The sequence below is a fragment of the Numenius arquata genome, chromosome 12 (genome assembly GCF_964106895.1).
Source record: "Numenius arquata chromosome 12, bNumArq3.hap1.1, whole genome shotgun sequence".
NCBI lineage: Eukaryota > Metazoa > Chordata > Aves > Charadriiformes > Scolopacidae > Numenius > Numenius arquata.
This window is the reverse complement of record NC_133587.1, coordinates 8,192,154-8,206,439: the sequence shown is the minus strand read 5'-3', so window position 1 is coordinate 8,206,439 and position 14,286 is coordinate 8,192,154.

The window sequence follows — 14,286 nt, the reverse complement described above, 5'->3', positions numbered from 1 at the left end:
TAATCCCTTGGCCCATTCCTTATAACACTCGGTCCTGGCTCCCTCCACAAAAACTCAAGAGCAACAAGGCACCTTTACAGGATGCTCAAATAAGCTGGAATTACAGTTAATAAATTGTTACCTACATGCTTGTGTTTCCCCACACTCTTTTTGCTGATTAATTGTTAACAGCATCTCTGTTCAAAGGTACTCCAGGACAAATTGGATCCTGATTTATTTTTTGACACCCCACAGTTAGGTATTTTCAGGGAAGATGACAAATGCATTAAAGTAATTCTGTCTCCCAAAGTGAGACCTACAACCATGAAAAAAAGGAGATATGGGACTTTTGGCTCCTTTGTGTAACAGATCATGGATATCTAGGAGAGGTTTTATTTATGCCATTTGTATACACAAGATTTATGCTCGCAATTAAGTTTCAGTGTAAATTAGCCTAGCCTGTGTGTCTGTTTAATTGCAGGTGCAAATCAAGCCGGTAAAACATCTTTTTCTGCCTCTCTTGGATTTGTAAGCAGCTCACATCTGAGCTTCAAAATGCCACATGTATATTTTGCAGATGACAGTTGTGCCTTGAAAAAAAGCAACACAGGTTCTCTCTTAAAGCTTCAGCTAGTAAATGGTCTCTTATACATTTTAATTAAAGCGGTTATTCAAGAAGAAGCCCTTCTTGTTAGGTTTAGGTGCATAAATTCACTCAATTTTGCACATCAAGAGAGTAAATCATATCCAAACATTGATATATGTTGAAACTATTGATAGAGCCAAACAGGTATCTGTCTTTTACTCGAGATTTTCCAATTTCTAAGTCTGGTGTTATGTGACAACTTTAGCATGAGCAATCTTTATCTCTGTGCTAGTTAATTGAGAAGGGTCAGATTACTTTAAGGAGCAAATCACTTCAGGGTGGGGGTTGCTGTAATTTAGGACATCAGGAATTTTGACTCCAAGAACAATTCTTTTCAAACTTCCCTTTTCATCTCTGAGATTAACTTTTAAATTTTCTGGGAGGAGGGAGGGATAGATGGGGTGGGGGAGCAAAGCAGAACCACCGAAGAGATTGGCAGTCACCTTGAATGTACTAAAGGGTGACCAAAGAGAGGAAAAAATTGCAATTTCCTTTATTTGCTAAGCTTGCTCCATTCCTGATTGTGTATGACTTGGCAACAATATATTGATTTTTCAGGAGTTTCTTTTTACAATTACAAAAGAAAACGAAATTACTGATTGGGAAGGAAAACTTCTTTGTTCTGTTTTGTAAAAGAAACAGTTCTTTGTGTGTTTGGAAGAAATAGAAATGCATTAAAAGAAGAAAAAGAGAAGGAAGAAGATGATGCCACAGAAATCAATACAGAGAATTAGGTGAAATAGAACATCTTGTATGTTTTTTAGAAAATCATTTTTCATACACTAAATACATTTGCAGACTTGTTTCCTACAAATCTTTTCAAGTTGTAATTTGAGTCTGAAGCTATAGGTGTCCCAATAGGTTTTAAGACAGCTGAGAAATCTTTTTTGTTATTTTGGGAATAGCAAAAGACTAGGTAGAACTCAGGCCTTCGGAGACCATCTGAAGTAATCTTAAGAAATGCATGTGTATTTATCATCCCTCCAGCCATGTCAAAGGAGTATAAAGTTATTGCCTGGGGGTTGAAAGACCTGATGATGCGTCATCAAGGTGCAGGGTGTTACCTCCCTGTGACATAGCAAAAGAAGAACTTGGTGCCGAGGTGGCACATCCTCACCCACCGTATGCAAAATGCCGAATGCCGGTTCCCCCAGCCAGGCTTTATATGAGAAGGGTTGTCTGACCTCAGTGTGAGTAATGGTGAAATCAAGACTGAATAGCTCGAATTTTGAATGCTAATGCCGGTCTCAGAAACGGTATCACCACCTGCAGTAACCAGGGCGCAGTCTGTCACGCTCATCCCCCCCGCTATTTATTTTGGGCAGTCACAGTGCTCAGGACTGTTCAAACACAGAAGATGACAAAGCCCAAGTGGCTTGCAATCAGGAGACCTGGTGTTTTCTCTCAGGGTGAAGTTACAGTTTGGGATGAGCCAAAATACTTACTGACATCCCTGTTTCCAGCCAGGGATGGGAAGAGGGAGGTGCGTGGCACCAAATCTTTAGACAGGGTTTTCATGTTCATGGAGCCAAAGCCTCCAAGTGTAGCTTGATGACATTTGAGTGTCAGCACTAGACAGCATCACAGTCCAGCCTCATGGCTGTGCCAGACTGTGCTCACACCTCTCTTCTGTTCTTTTTGTGCTGCACTGTCTGGAAAATAACCCAGTAAAAATAGTTGCTAGCTCAGCTGGATCATTTCCTCAGATCACAGCCACAAAAAATGCTCATGGGTCCGTCCAGCGAAGAGGAGAGGCGTGTGAGGCTGGACCATGCCAGCCATGGGCTACAGCCTCCTGCCAGCCACAGTACCTGCACCACCTAGTTGTCTCCTCTCCATTAGGCTCTCACCAGCACAGCCTTGGACAGGGCAGGGTCAGGTCTCCTGTGCTCAGAAGCGATTTCTACTTTTGAGAAGGCTGCACAAGGGGTTTTTTTGCCACTAATGTAACTTCACCTCTAGGAAAGGGGAAATCAGTCTGCAGTTGTGTAATTATCAGCCACCCTGAAGCTCAATTAATGCATTCTGTAACTCTTCCAGAAAAGGGGGAAGTCTGTTGGATGCGTGGTGTAAACTTAAACTACGGGAGTTTCTCCTTCCAGCTTTGTTGCACTGTACTTTCCATTCCATCACTAGAGCTGTGAGTAAAGAGATGTGAATTCAGACGGGTTAGGGTTTACCTCTGCAGCTCCTGGCTAATGCCGATGGGCTGCGCGTTGCCTCGCTGTGTGTTATTTCTGGCCCTGTCTGTATGAATGGAGTTGCTTCAGCACAAGGAATTTGGCTGCAATAGCCCGGGGCCGCTGCACACAAACAGACAGCCTCTCGGAAGAAACACTCTGAACGAGTAACACGGGATACGGTTTCCTGGGCCAGGGTGGATTTACCTCAAGTCCTGAAGTTGCGTAGTATGGGTGTAACTTTTTTTTTTTTAAATACTCTGTCCACCCCCCCTTGCAGTGAATCACTGGGGGTGTTCCCCAAGGTTAAGCAGTTTTTCAAATATTTAGGTATCCATAGAGAGTTAATCAGGAGCAGTGGCTCCAAAATGAGGCTTCATGTAGATAAGGTCTTAAAAAGGACTTGAAATTTCACAAAACAAGGAAAGGCTTGATCACATTACAGCACAAACATCAGGTTTGCTGGGTCTACCCCCCCTCCCCACCATGGGGGTGTTGCAGCTTCCCCTTCAATTTCTGCCGTGGCTCTGCAATGAATTTGCACCAGTGAAAAATCCTGAAGGCGCTGATTTACCAGCTCACCAGCACCCAGTGTAGCCAAAACCCAAACCCCACCACTCTAATACAAGAGGGGAAGGACAAAGTCATCCATAAATTCACCCGTTCAGTCTTCATAAATTCTAAGGAGTGGGATGTCCAGCTCCTCCTTTGTGCCATTACTCCATAGCCAGAGAATAGCATCTTCTCCCACCTGTATCCTCCAAGCCCTTGGGGGGGTATAAATGGGCTCCCACAGCACTGGTGTAACAGGGAACAGCTGAGGCTCTTGTTCCCAGTGCCCCACTGGCTTCTCTTCTACCTAACCCCCTCCTTTCAACACTTATTCAAGAAAAACTGATTTTTATTTAATCAAGCCTTACATGTGATTATGTGTTATCTGTGAAATAGGATGGAAGTTCCATCCATGCATGTGTGAAAAAAGAAGAAAAAACTTTTTGTTCACTACTGCCTGTTTGAGGAGATATTTATGCAAACTTCCATAATTTTGGGAACCTACTATTACACAGCCAGCTGATGGCACTTCTGAAAATGAATGACTACTATTCAGAGCACTGAATGTTCATATCAAGCAGTTCCTTGATACAAACTGTGCGGTTTCAGGTTACTAACTCCCACGATATTTGATGTTTCATTTAGAACTGAAGTTGCTAGAGAAACAAATGGTTGTAAGAGAAGCCTTTCTTCTGCGGATCTGTAAAGTAATCTTAAAACATGTGATAATAAAGAAAAGCTTGAAAATGTGGGGTCTCTATGGGGTTCACCCTAAGGTCACAAACCGCCAGAAAGTAAACAGAACATTTCTAGTATATATATCTCCTGTATTTATATATATAAAAGTATATATCTTTCCAGTATATATATATATATTCAGCATTTTTATATATTCAGAGTGTGTGTGTATATATATATGTCTAAATCTCAGAGGACTTTAAGATAATTTTGGAGCTTTTGGGGTAATTGAATCCAATCTGTTTTTTCTGTGTTTTCTTTTTTTTTTTTTTTGTCTGAATACCTGTGAGGCATAATGCTGTGTTTATCTCACTCTTATGTGAAATTTATTCATCCAAACCCAGTGCATATTCAGTTTTCCAGATACTATCAATGATATGTGAATAAAACAGCACAGGAAATCAGATTTCAGCCTGCTGGCAATATGAGCTTCAGTCTCTTTCTGGTTTTAGTCTGATGATCACAGCGGGTAAATAGATTGTGGAGATACAACTTGGAAGAGGAATTAAAAATAAGGAAAAGAAATCTCAAGGGAGATAGATGGCAGGAAGTGAAGTAATGGGCAAATAAAAAGAAACATGCATTCTAGGGCTGGGGAAGGACGGGACGTCACCGTGATTGATTGGCTCCAAGTGACAGATTCTTCAGAGGTAGAAAGATGCCTCAGCAAGATTGAGTTTAACTAAGTGGGCAGATCCAAGGTGGGCCTCTAGCCATAAGACAGATTTGCCAAATTGCCCTTGATTCATTATGAGTTTAAAAAGCATGTAAAATATTTTCACTTTATTTTTTTTCCCCCCCCGAAAGAATAAATATAAATAATCTGAGTTCAGAGGTGTGGAAGTGGCATCCACTTGAATCCTGATGAGTCTGAGATTAGGGCATGTGGGGATGAGCCCATGTGCAGTAAGACTCTGGGGACAAATCACGGCAGCCAGGGAAGAAAACTTGTATCTAAGTAGCTGGTTATTTTTGTGCTTGTAGAGCTCATCATCTCTACCTTCTAGAGACAGAATCTCTCTGCACGTCATTTGCACAGTACCCTTCCTGCAGTGTCTGAACACCAAAACTTGATTTTAGGACAGCAGAAATTACTACATGGGACTAAATGAGGTGGAGGGGAAGGTGCCTTTCTCATTCCATAGCCACTTTTGATACTGGGTATCATTTGATGCTCAGGGAAGATGGTGTAAAAGACCACGCAAGATAATCAGGCACCACATCAGGTTTCATCTTGACCTGAAAATCAGAGTATAGATTAGACCCTAAAGCCCGAGGTTAAACAACCCTTGCAAAAATGCCATTAGCAATAAGAGTTAAACAAAGATAGTTCTGTCATCCAGTCTGTGCACGAAACTTTTAAAGTCCTTGTCTCGGTGGCCATGAGTCCCACAGTGCAATAAATCACTTCACTGAAAAAGCATTTCCTATGAATTTGCTGTCTAATATAATAAAATATCTCTTGAATGTCACGTCCCCTTTTTATGTGACACTCTTCAAATTTTAAATTATTTTACTTCCTGCTGGAGTCGAGCTATTGTTTAATCTTTAAAAGCTTCTTGCCTGATTTTCAGAAGTGCTGAGCATACGCAAACCAACTCAGCGGGCTCTGAAAATGTTCAAGATCTTTTTAAGATCAGGGCATGGTTTTGATGTTTAGCCCGTTCAATGGTGGCATTGATTCAAGCCCATTCGATGGAACGGATTTCCCAATTAGCGGACAGTGGAGGATCACACCTTGGGAATATGTGCTTCATAAAGGGATGCATTATCTGCTCTGAAGAAGCATTTAAAAAATTAAACCCAAAAATGAGTCCAAACCCTGGCTGCTAGTTCACCAGCTAACAGCTTACCTTCTGCAGCTCTAAGTAGTATTTAATCTTCTGAAGAATAATTACTGCTTGCAAACACGTTAGCAAGAACAGCACAAGATTGGCCGAGAATCCATATGTTACAATTATTCAGTCTTGCTGTGGTAATGTGGGTGGGCTGAAGGCTCAATTTTTAAAGAAAAGATGCACAGGGCGAGAGCAAGAGTGCAGTTGAACCAGCCCGTAGCGCTGAGGCTGTTCTGTATCTGAACTTACTCAATGCAAGTAAAATATTTTGCTTATAAAGAATTTTCATAAACATGTCTTAGGATGTGTATTAGAGGTACGTCTTAGGATGTGCATTAGGAGTAAGCTAAACAAGATGGTATAAACACAGGAACGGCTCTGTAATAGGAGAATAAATGGCCTGCCTCGCCTTCCTGCAGCAGCCCCTGCGGAGCCTGCGCGCCCGGCTGAGCCCTGGGCTGGAGCGAGGAACCGCAGAGGATCGGTCCCCCCGACCAGCCCTTCGGAGCCTAAATCTGGGAGATGCCTAAATATAGAAGCGCGTGGCTAATTCCAGGATCCCATTTTTAAAACGTCTTTAAATTGCAACCACATCTAACTTATCTTCAACTAAAATTAAGAAGGGCAGATCTACCTCAAGAGATGTCTTGGTGCCAAAAATATCTAAAATTTTCTCCGGCAGTGGAAAGAACAAAGAGAACAATGAGATTTTATTGAGCTTACTGTTAAACATTTATCCAAAGTGTCCTGCCAGATTTTGAAAGGTATTTAGGCATTGAAAGATAGGCACGTAAGAGGGCTTTCAAAAGAGTCCGGGCAGGTCAGGTACCCAGTTCCTATTGAAATTCAGAAATACCTCAAAATTAGTTTTCCTTTACATTTATCTTCCAGTCTTAATTCTCATAAAACCCTAACTTAGGCAAACCTCAGCTAGAAAAATCAGATATTAAGCATTTAAAATCTGGCAGATGCCTAAATATAGATGCAAATGCCTAATTTGAGACTTCCACTAAACTTCTGTTTTAAAGCTACTGCCACATCTAACCTATATAAAGGCAAAAATCCCCACTGAATAATAATAATTGAATTCAAATGCTTTCATCCAGATAAAGTGCAGCAATTGAATTAAAATCTGCAAGGATTTTTGGAGCCAGGGTGGACAGCGTAAGTTATAATCTAGTTTACGGTATAAAGTACTAATTATATGTCCATGGTATTCATCAGACGAAAATGTTTCCTGTGTGATGTAAAATAAGTATGGTAAAGATTAATTTAATTATGCATTTTATAGATGAAACTATGTTTCTAATATTTTGTAACTAACAATAACTTTAAAGGCAACTGTAAATATATAGTATTTTGGAAATTTAAGAGATTAAAATAAATAACATCTGGACCAAAGTGAGGCCTGGATTACAGTTTTGCTAACGTCACTTTTAGAAGTACAATACTTTACTGACAAATAAGGCCAGCAAAAAAGGCAGCTCAATATAAACACAGGAATGTTGGCCAGAAAAGATCTTTTTACTAGTGAAAGTGGGAAGCGATTGAAACTAATTTGACAAAAAGCCAATACTTTTTGCGCTGGTGAGGTTCGACAGTACCAAAGCAGTCCAGTTTCTGGCATTGGAATAAATAACTGTGCTTTTCTCGGCTCTCGGCACTGTCCATTGAAAGGTTACAAAATAAATTAGAATTTCCACCTATTTTATCCAACTCTCATCTTCCCGCTTGCAACTGTGTCATTGTATTTTGGACCATGATCGAGCTGTCGTGCCTTGGCAGTGTCTGTAGCATCCTCTCCCCATGGCAGGGTCTGCTTTGTGCCCCTGGAGCCGGTGCTGCACGGAAAGGTGAACTTCAGTCAAGTTATAGCAAAGATAAACATCTCTCTTGCTCTTTCTCTGCCTCATCTTCAGATGGGAATTAATGCCGTTACCTCATCACAAGAGGCTCCTGGGCGACATATGACAAACACATTAGAGGAGGGGTCCTGCTAACAAAACAGCAAAAAGTTTGTTTTCTTGACGGAGTAATTCATTTTGGTGATTATTTTTTGAAACAGCGGCGCTGCTCTGTTCTCTGTCCGTGGGTAGGTGTTAGATTATTCCTGTGAGAAAGGCGGCGAAGGGTAACAGCAGCAGCAGCTGTGGAAACCATTCACACTCTAATCGTGTTGCTGCGGCGTCCCTGGTGAAAGCCCCATCAGAGACAATTTCCCTGTGATAGTAAACAAAGAATATCTATGTGAAGACAGTCTACGTGAAGTCACTCGGCCAACCTTTTTTTTTTTTTTTTTTTTTTTTTTTTACCCATTCCCCTGTTTATTTTGCAGCCTCAACCTGATTAAGGTCCCCTTTTTGTGTTTCTGCTTGGTCTTGTAGGCTGCATCACTAACAACTTGGTGCTATTTAGTTTTATTTGCTCTTAAAATGAACAAGGCATTCTTAGGATGTGTTATGTGATACTACTGTTTTGTTACTTCCCCCGGATAATAAACAGTCTGGAAATTAATGATTTATAAAGGGTTAGTGTTTGTGTGACAGAAACTAGGACAAGTGGCTTGACTCGGATCCCGCTTGTGCCCGCAACTCCGAGTAGTTTAGATGACTCACCTCCGATTTGCATTTATTCAGAAACCCGCTCAATATTCTTCTTTTAACATGTATAAGTCAAATGAACGTTTAGCACTAATGTAATGGCCACTGATGAAGGAGCCTAGAAGAACTCATAGCTATATTTGCTTTGCAATGAAATACACACACAGCTGAATTATATTAGAGAGGGACAACTCTGCATGCTAAACTCCAACCGGGCCTTGTTTGTTGTACAAATAAGCTTCTGCCCTCCAGGATTTAGGAAGACGGAGTATGAGCCCCTTGCACAACGCTGCTGGGAAGCAATTCTCCCATGGGATCAGTCATCAGCTGCACATTGCAGGCTATGACTGACCTTATCTGTGGATTCATGTTATGATGAGTTTTGGGGCAATTGTGGTTTCCAACAAACCAGGACTCCCTCCATGTTGCTGCTTCCATGCACCACGGTCCTTCCTGTGCTGGCACATCTGGTTGTGAAATCAGTCGGTGATCCAGTTCAGGGAACTGATCCAGCTTAAAAACACACAGACACACACAAAAAAACAAAGGATGGAGATCCAGTTCAGGGTGGGAACTGGGAAAGGTGTGATGGGGCAAGAATAGTCTGAGCCCCTTCTATCACCAAGCCATGAAGCCGTGGCCACAGAGGCCACAGTTCGGTCCTCAGGTTTTAGACCTTTTGAGCAGTTATCAGATTATGTCAAATACAGTGAGGAATATACTGCCTGGCACATAAGGCTTGATCCTGCCATAAAACTTAATCATTTATTAACTTAAGCATTTACACTGAAAAGATGAATGTATCAATATCTGCACACACCCTCAAGTGCAATTGCCTTGGACTTGATTTAGCTCTCACTGAACTGTGTAAGTTATCTCCCACCCGTATACCCTATTTAATGCAAAGGTATTCAAACACAACCTTAATAAATAAAACTGAGTAAGACTAGCCTTTGCAACAAAAATTTTTGAGATCACTGCTAAATATCAAGCATTGCTGGGAATGGCTGTTGCTCCAGCTGAATTTTGGAACAATTCTGTAGATTGAGAAAAGAGCCCTTTTAAAAGTCGCGCACCTGCAGAAATGTCATTAAAAATCCAAACAGAAACACTAGAAAGCAGTTCTCATGCGAACTCGCCAACACTTTCATGATACAAGTATAACTCCCGGGCTGAGCACGTGGGATATATAACACCCTCAAACAATGGGCTTTTGTTAATGAGCTCAGGAGAGGCTCCAATATAATTTACCATACAATGGTGCAGTGTAAGGGATGTGCAAATCCGTAAACACTCCCCCCCAGTGTTTTGTGGTTTTGAAACAGCACGGTAAGATCACATAACCTAAACTGCAGATGTAGGGACAGAACGGACATATCAGCCATCCCCCAGCTCAATTACTGAGACTCTGGGTCAATGTCTTTAAAATACTTCCAGCGACATGGATCAGTGGTTACGGGAAAAGGAATAACATGATGGTGTTATGTGTGGGGTTTTGCTCGCATGTGCCTGTAAGTGCTATCTAAGGTTTGATGTCTTGCATGGACTTTCTGAGAACTGCATACGGACAGGAGTCGTTGCCTCACGGCTGTTTTCTGCAGAGGACCTGCCTTCGGAAGGGACACCTTACCAAACTTAAAGGTTTTGGTAGCCAAGTGCATCAGCAGCTTGTGAATGGAAAGATTGAAAGATGCTATGAAAATTGTAACTCGTTACTGTATTTTTCTAAAAGATTAATGTCAGATCCTCAAGAAAAGGGCATGTCTACAGGCTGCTAATTTATTACCAGTAAAGCTTGGTTTAATAAACTTGTGGTAAATATTTTCTGCTTTTAAGACCCTTTAAGGCTTGAAAGGCTCCAATTTGCTTTAGGGTCCCTAGGGATCCTGGTGCCAATGAGACATGTTTCATTGATTATGTTGCACAAATAAGCCAAATATTGCACAAATGTGTGTAGCAACATTGTAAGGAATGCAGCAAGGACTCTTCCCAACTTCACACAGAGCAGAGCCAGCTGGGTGCTCTTTTGAAGGACAGTTAGGGCCTGAAGCACACACTTGGGTCCTATCCACACCCCAAAATTGTATCGGTACTGTTTAGGTCAGCATAAAATTACCAATAGTTTTCCCTCTGGAATTCAGAAATATCAAGCTGTCTTTCCCAGCCCATGGCCCTGTTAAAATAGGAATAGAAAGAAAAAGCACATTGCAGGGACATTGCAGATCCCTCACCTCTTGTTGGGTTGGAAATCGTGCAAATATTGTGAGATACTGGAGGATGACGAAGTCTGAGGTTGTGTTCCCATAAGTCCTCTTTGCATGGACGAGGTTGAAAGTGGGACATCTTGCTGCGAGGAGCCTGGAGATGAGATGTTCCGAGGTCAGGTTCAGAGCCAGGGTCCTTTGGTGCTGGAAAATGAAAACATCAGTGCTGTGAGCAGGTATGCTGCCATAAAACTGAATATACCAGGGAAAGGGAATAACCAGAGATATTTCACAGCCATTAGTAAAAGGTCACTGAAGCCACATGAGGATTGCACCTTTCAGAAGGAGGGCTGTTGGAAGAGCTACAGGCAAAGATGATTTTCCCAGAGGGGCATGCAGGAATAGAAACCCTCATTTTGATTCTCACCTTACCTTTTTGCTTGCATAACTCACACATAGACCAGCAAAAAGCTGCATCTTGTCTGAGCTGGTGAAAGCTGCCTGTTAAACAGGCAGTTGATAAACGGAAAGGCTGGAGATAAACTCTTGACCAGTTCCTCTCTAAACCAACTATTCTCACAATCTGTGTTTTCCTGGTATCTAAGAGGGAAAATTAGCAAAAGCTCAGCGGTAACTGGAAAATGGAAAGATGCTGGTTGGCTGGGCACAAGAGCAATTACAAAAGCACACTGAAGTACTTACAGCTGAGGGAGACCTTAAGAGCATACGTTGACAGTGTGCCATATGTCAGGGCGCGTGCTGCTTTATATTGCTTGGTGCAGCTTTGTGAAAGAACTGTACTTGGCTTGTATATGAATTTTAAATGAATTGTTAACACATTTTATGAATCTGGTAAAGGGGTGCTGATGTGGGAGAGCGCACATGTCTGTTCTGCGAGATGGAGTAAATAAATCATGACTTTCACAAGATAAAACTTTATTGAGTAGCAATAAATGACAGAAATACTTCTAACAGCATTTAAAGCTGTGTAAAAAAAAGCATGAAGGGCTGATTGCCCCTGAGTACGTGTGCTTGTAACAGCTTGTGCTGCACTGATGGGAGAGAAGGTGCTTTGCTGGAGGAGCAGTGGCTGTCAAGCGCTATAATTCCCTGGGTCTTTGGTCCATAATGCCTTTCAGCACCTACATTTGTTGCTCCCGGTACCTACAACATTTTGGTGCCTTTCCCTAGACATAATACTTCTCTCACTCTGCCTTTCCTCACCATAAATTCCTCTGCTCTTTTGTCCTGAGGACAGTTTTGGACCAGAGGACACATCATCTGTGCTTCCCTCCTGACTGGGTTCACACCCCAAGCAGGTGGGGGAAGTGGTTCTCTAGAATAGCACACTCAAAGCTGTTGGGGATGAGTAAGCCAAAATTAGACTGAAAAGCGGGCAAAACAAATTCCCATAATTTTATCTTAAAGTTCTTCATAAGAATACCTTGATTCTTGTCAGTGCATTTGGGGCATTCGTAGTAGGGTGGGTAAGAACTCCCTGGTAGGTCCTCTGCTGCCAGAGATGGGCTCTAGAGCATGTTGGGCAACACATGCAGGAACGGTACCACAAATTTTACTTCATGTGCTGGTGACTGACATAGTGTTACACGTGAAGCATTGGAGATCCAGAGGAGAAAACTGCCTGAACTGGTATCAAAAAGCTGTGGTAGCTCAAGTAGTGTGGTCCGGTGTCCTAACACACAAAACCAAGGCACCCTTTCTAGAAATAATTACTCAGCTTTAAGAAACACCTGTGTAGAAGTTGGACTCTGAAAAGAGCTTTTGCTGCTATTTCCACCAGCTAATTTAGTGCCAAATCCTCTCAGGCAGCAACAGATTCTCTCTTCATTAGAAAGTAACCAAATAACTTTTCTGGACTTTCAAAACTGGAAAACTATAGTTCTGCATTATTGACATCAAAGTTATGGATTTACTTCACAATTTTATTCATTAAAATTTCTACCTCTCAATGATCGGTTCCTGGATTGCTTACAAGATTACTGAATTTTGTTTACATCTCAGGTATTCTTTTCAGCATGTCTCTGTTCACAAGGCATTGATTTATGCTGCTAGAAGCCCATCTGCCTGTCTTACCCTGCCCTATCGCGGTGGCTTTTAGTATTTGCTTTTGTCTAAGACTATCACTACTTTTTTTTTTTTTTTTTTAAATAAACCAGCTATTTAAAAAGGCACTTTCTTGTTCTCTGCTTGTATTTGTTTCTCTGTCATTTGAAGAAGACTAGAGGCCTGTGCAGGTGGCATTCTGGGGAACACAGTATCTCCCTGAACATCTTTCCCTTCTTCACTGGGTTGTGTGTCTGAGTTTGTCTGGGTCTGCAAGAACCTGTGGGTCTCTTTTGAAAGTGCACCAGCTGAACCTCGAGCCTTCAGGTTGGGCTCCTCATCTGAGTGTGCTCTGGAGACTCCCACTTTCCAGAAACATAAAGTCTGTAGGATCAGTCACAAGACAGACACTGTCCAGGTTGGTACCCAGAGTCCTACCTTTACTCAAGTCGTCTCCTTCCTTCAGTTCTCTTCCTCTGCAACGCTCTCCTGCCTCTGCATGTCTCGGGAACCATCTCTCCCCTGCTAATTTGGCCCCTCATGTGCTCTGGCCGTTTGGAAAGGTTAGTTCTGCCCTAGGTGGAAGGTGGAGGTCCAGATGCAGCTTGAAATGGAGACACTTGGTCTTCCTGCAGAGCTGCAAGAGGAATTACAAGGCAGACAGGCAATGTAATACTGGGATATTTTAAAGGGCTGGGACTGATTTCCACACACCATGGAGGTGGGCAGCAGGAGTAAAAATTTGTACCTGAGTAATCCCTGTCATTTCTCTGGAGTGCAGTTTGTACTGGGAGATAATGAAGAGTCCATACAGCAGCTTTGTGCATGGAACAGTCTTGATACAGACCTAGTGCTATTTTAGAAGTAATGTCATTTGACCATCAGGAATATAAACCTTTACTGCTGAAGCCAAGTATGGATATATGCAAAGATACCTCCACTTCAGACATATTTTACTGGTAGGCCTGTGATTTTAAAGAGCTTAACTTGAAATACAACTACAGGATTCAAGTTAAGATATTACAATGAGACAGCACAGATCTTCTCAGTCAGGGGATTACTCTGCAGAAGGATTTTTTTTTTTCCCCCAACACTGAGTCAAAGATACTTATCTAAACTTACCCAAACAGCTTTTATTTCAAAATCTTATGTAAACAGGCATTTATAAAGCGAGAAATATCATCCGTTTTTACCTCAGCACTGTCAGATTTATCAAGAAACAGTTCACTAAATTTGTAGGTGCAGTGGTTGCCCAGTGAAGTCAACGGCAACGTTTTCACTGTACTCAACGGGACCAGGACTGCAGTCTGAAATTTGTGAGATTAGGATTCTCAAGATTTAGGTCTCTGGTCTGATTTTCCTCCAGAACTACAATCTGATCTATTATTTCTTTGCTCTTCGTGGATATTGGGATGATCATAATTGGTCAAAATTAGGAAATGAAAAAAAACCTAAAACCAAAACCCAACGTTGTTTTATACGAAG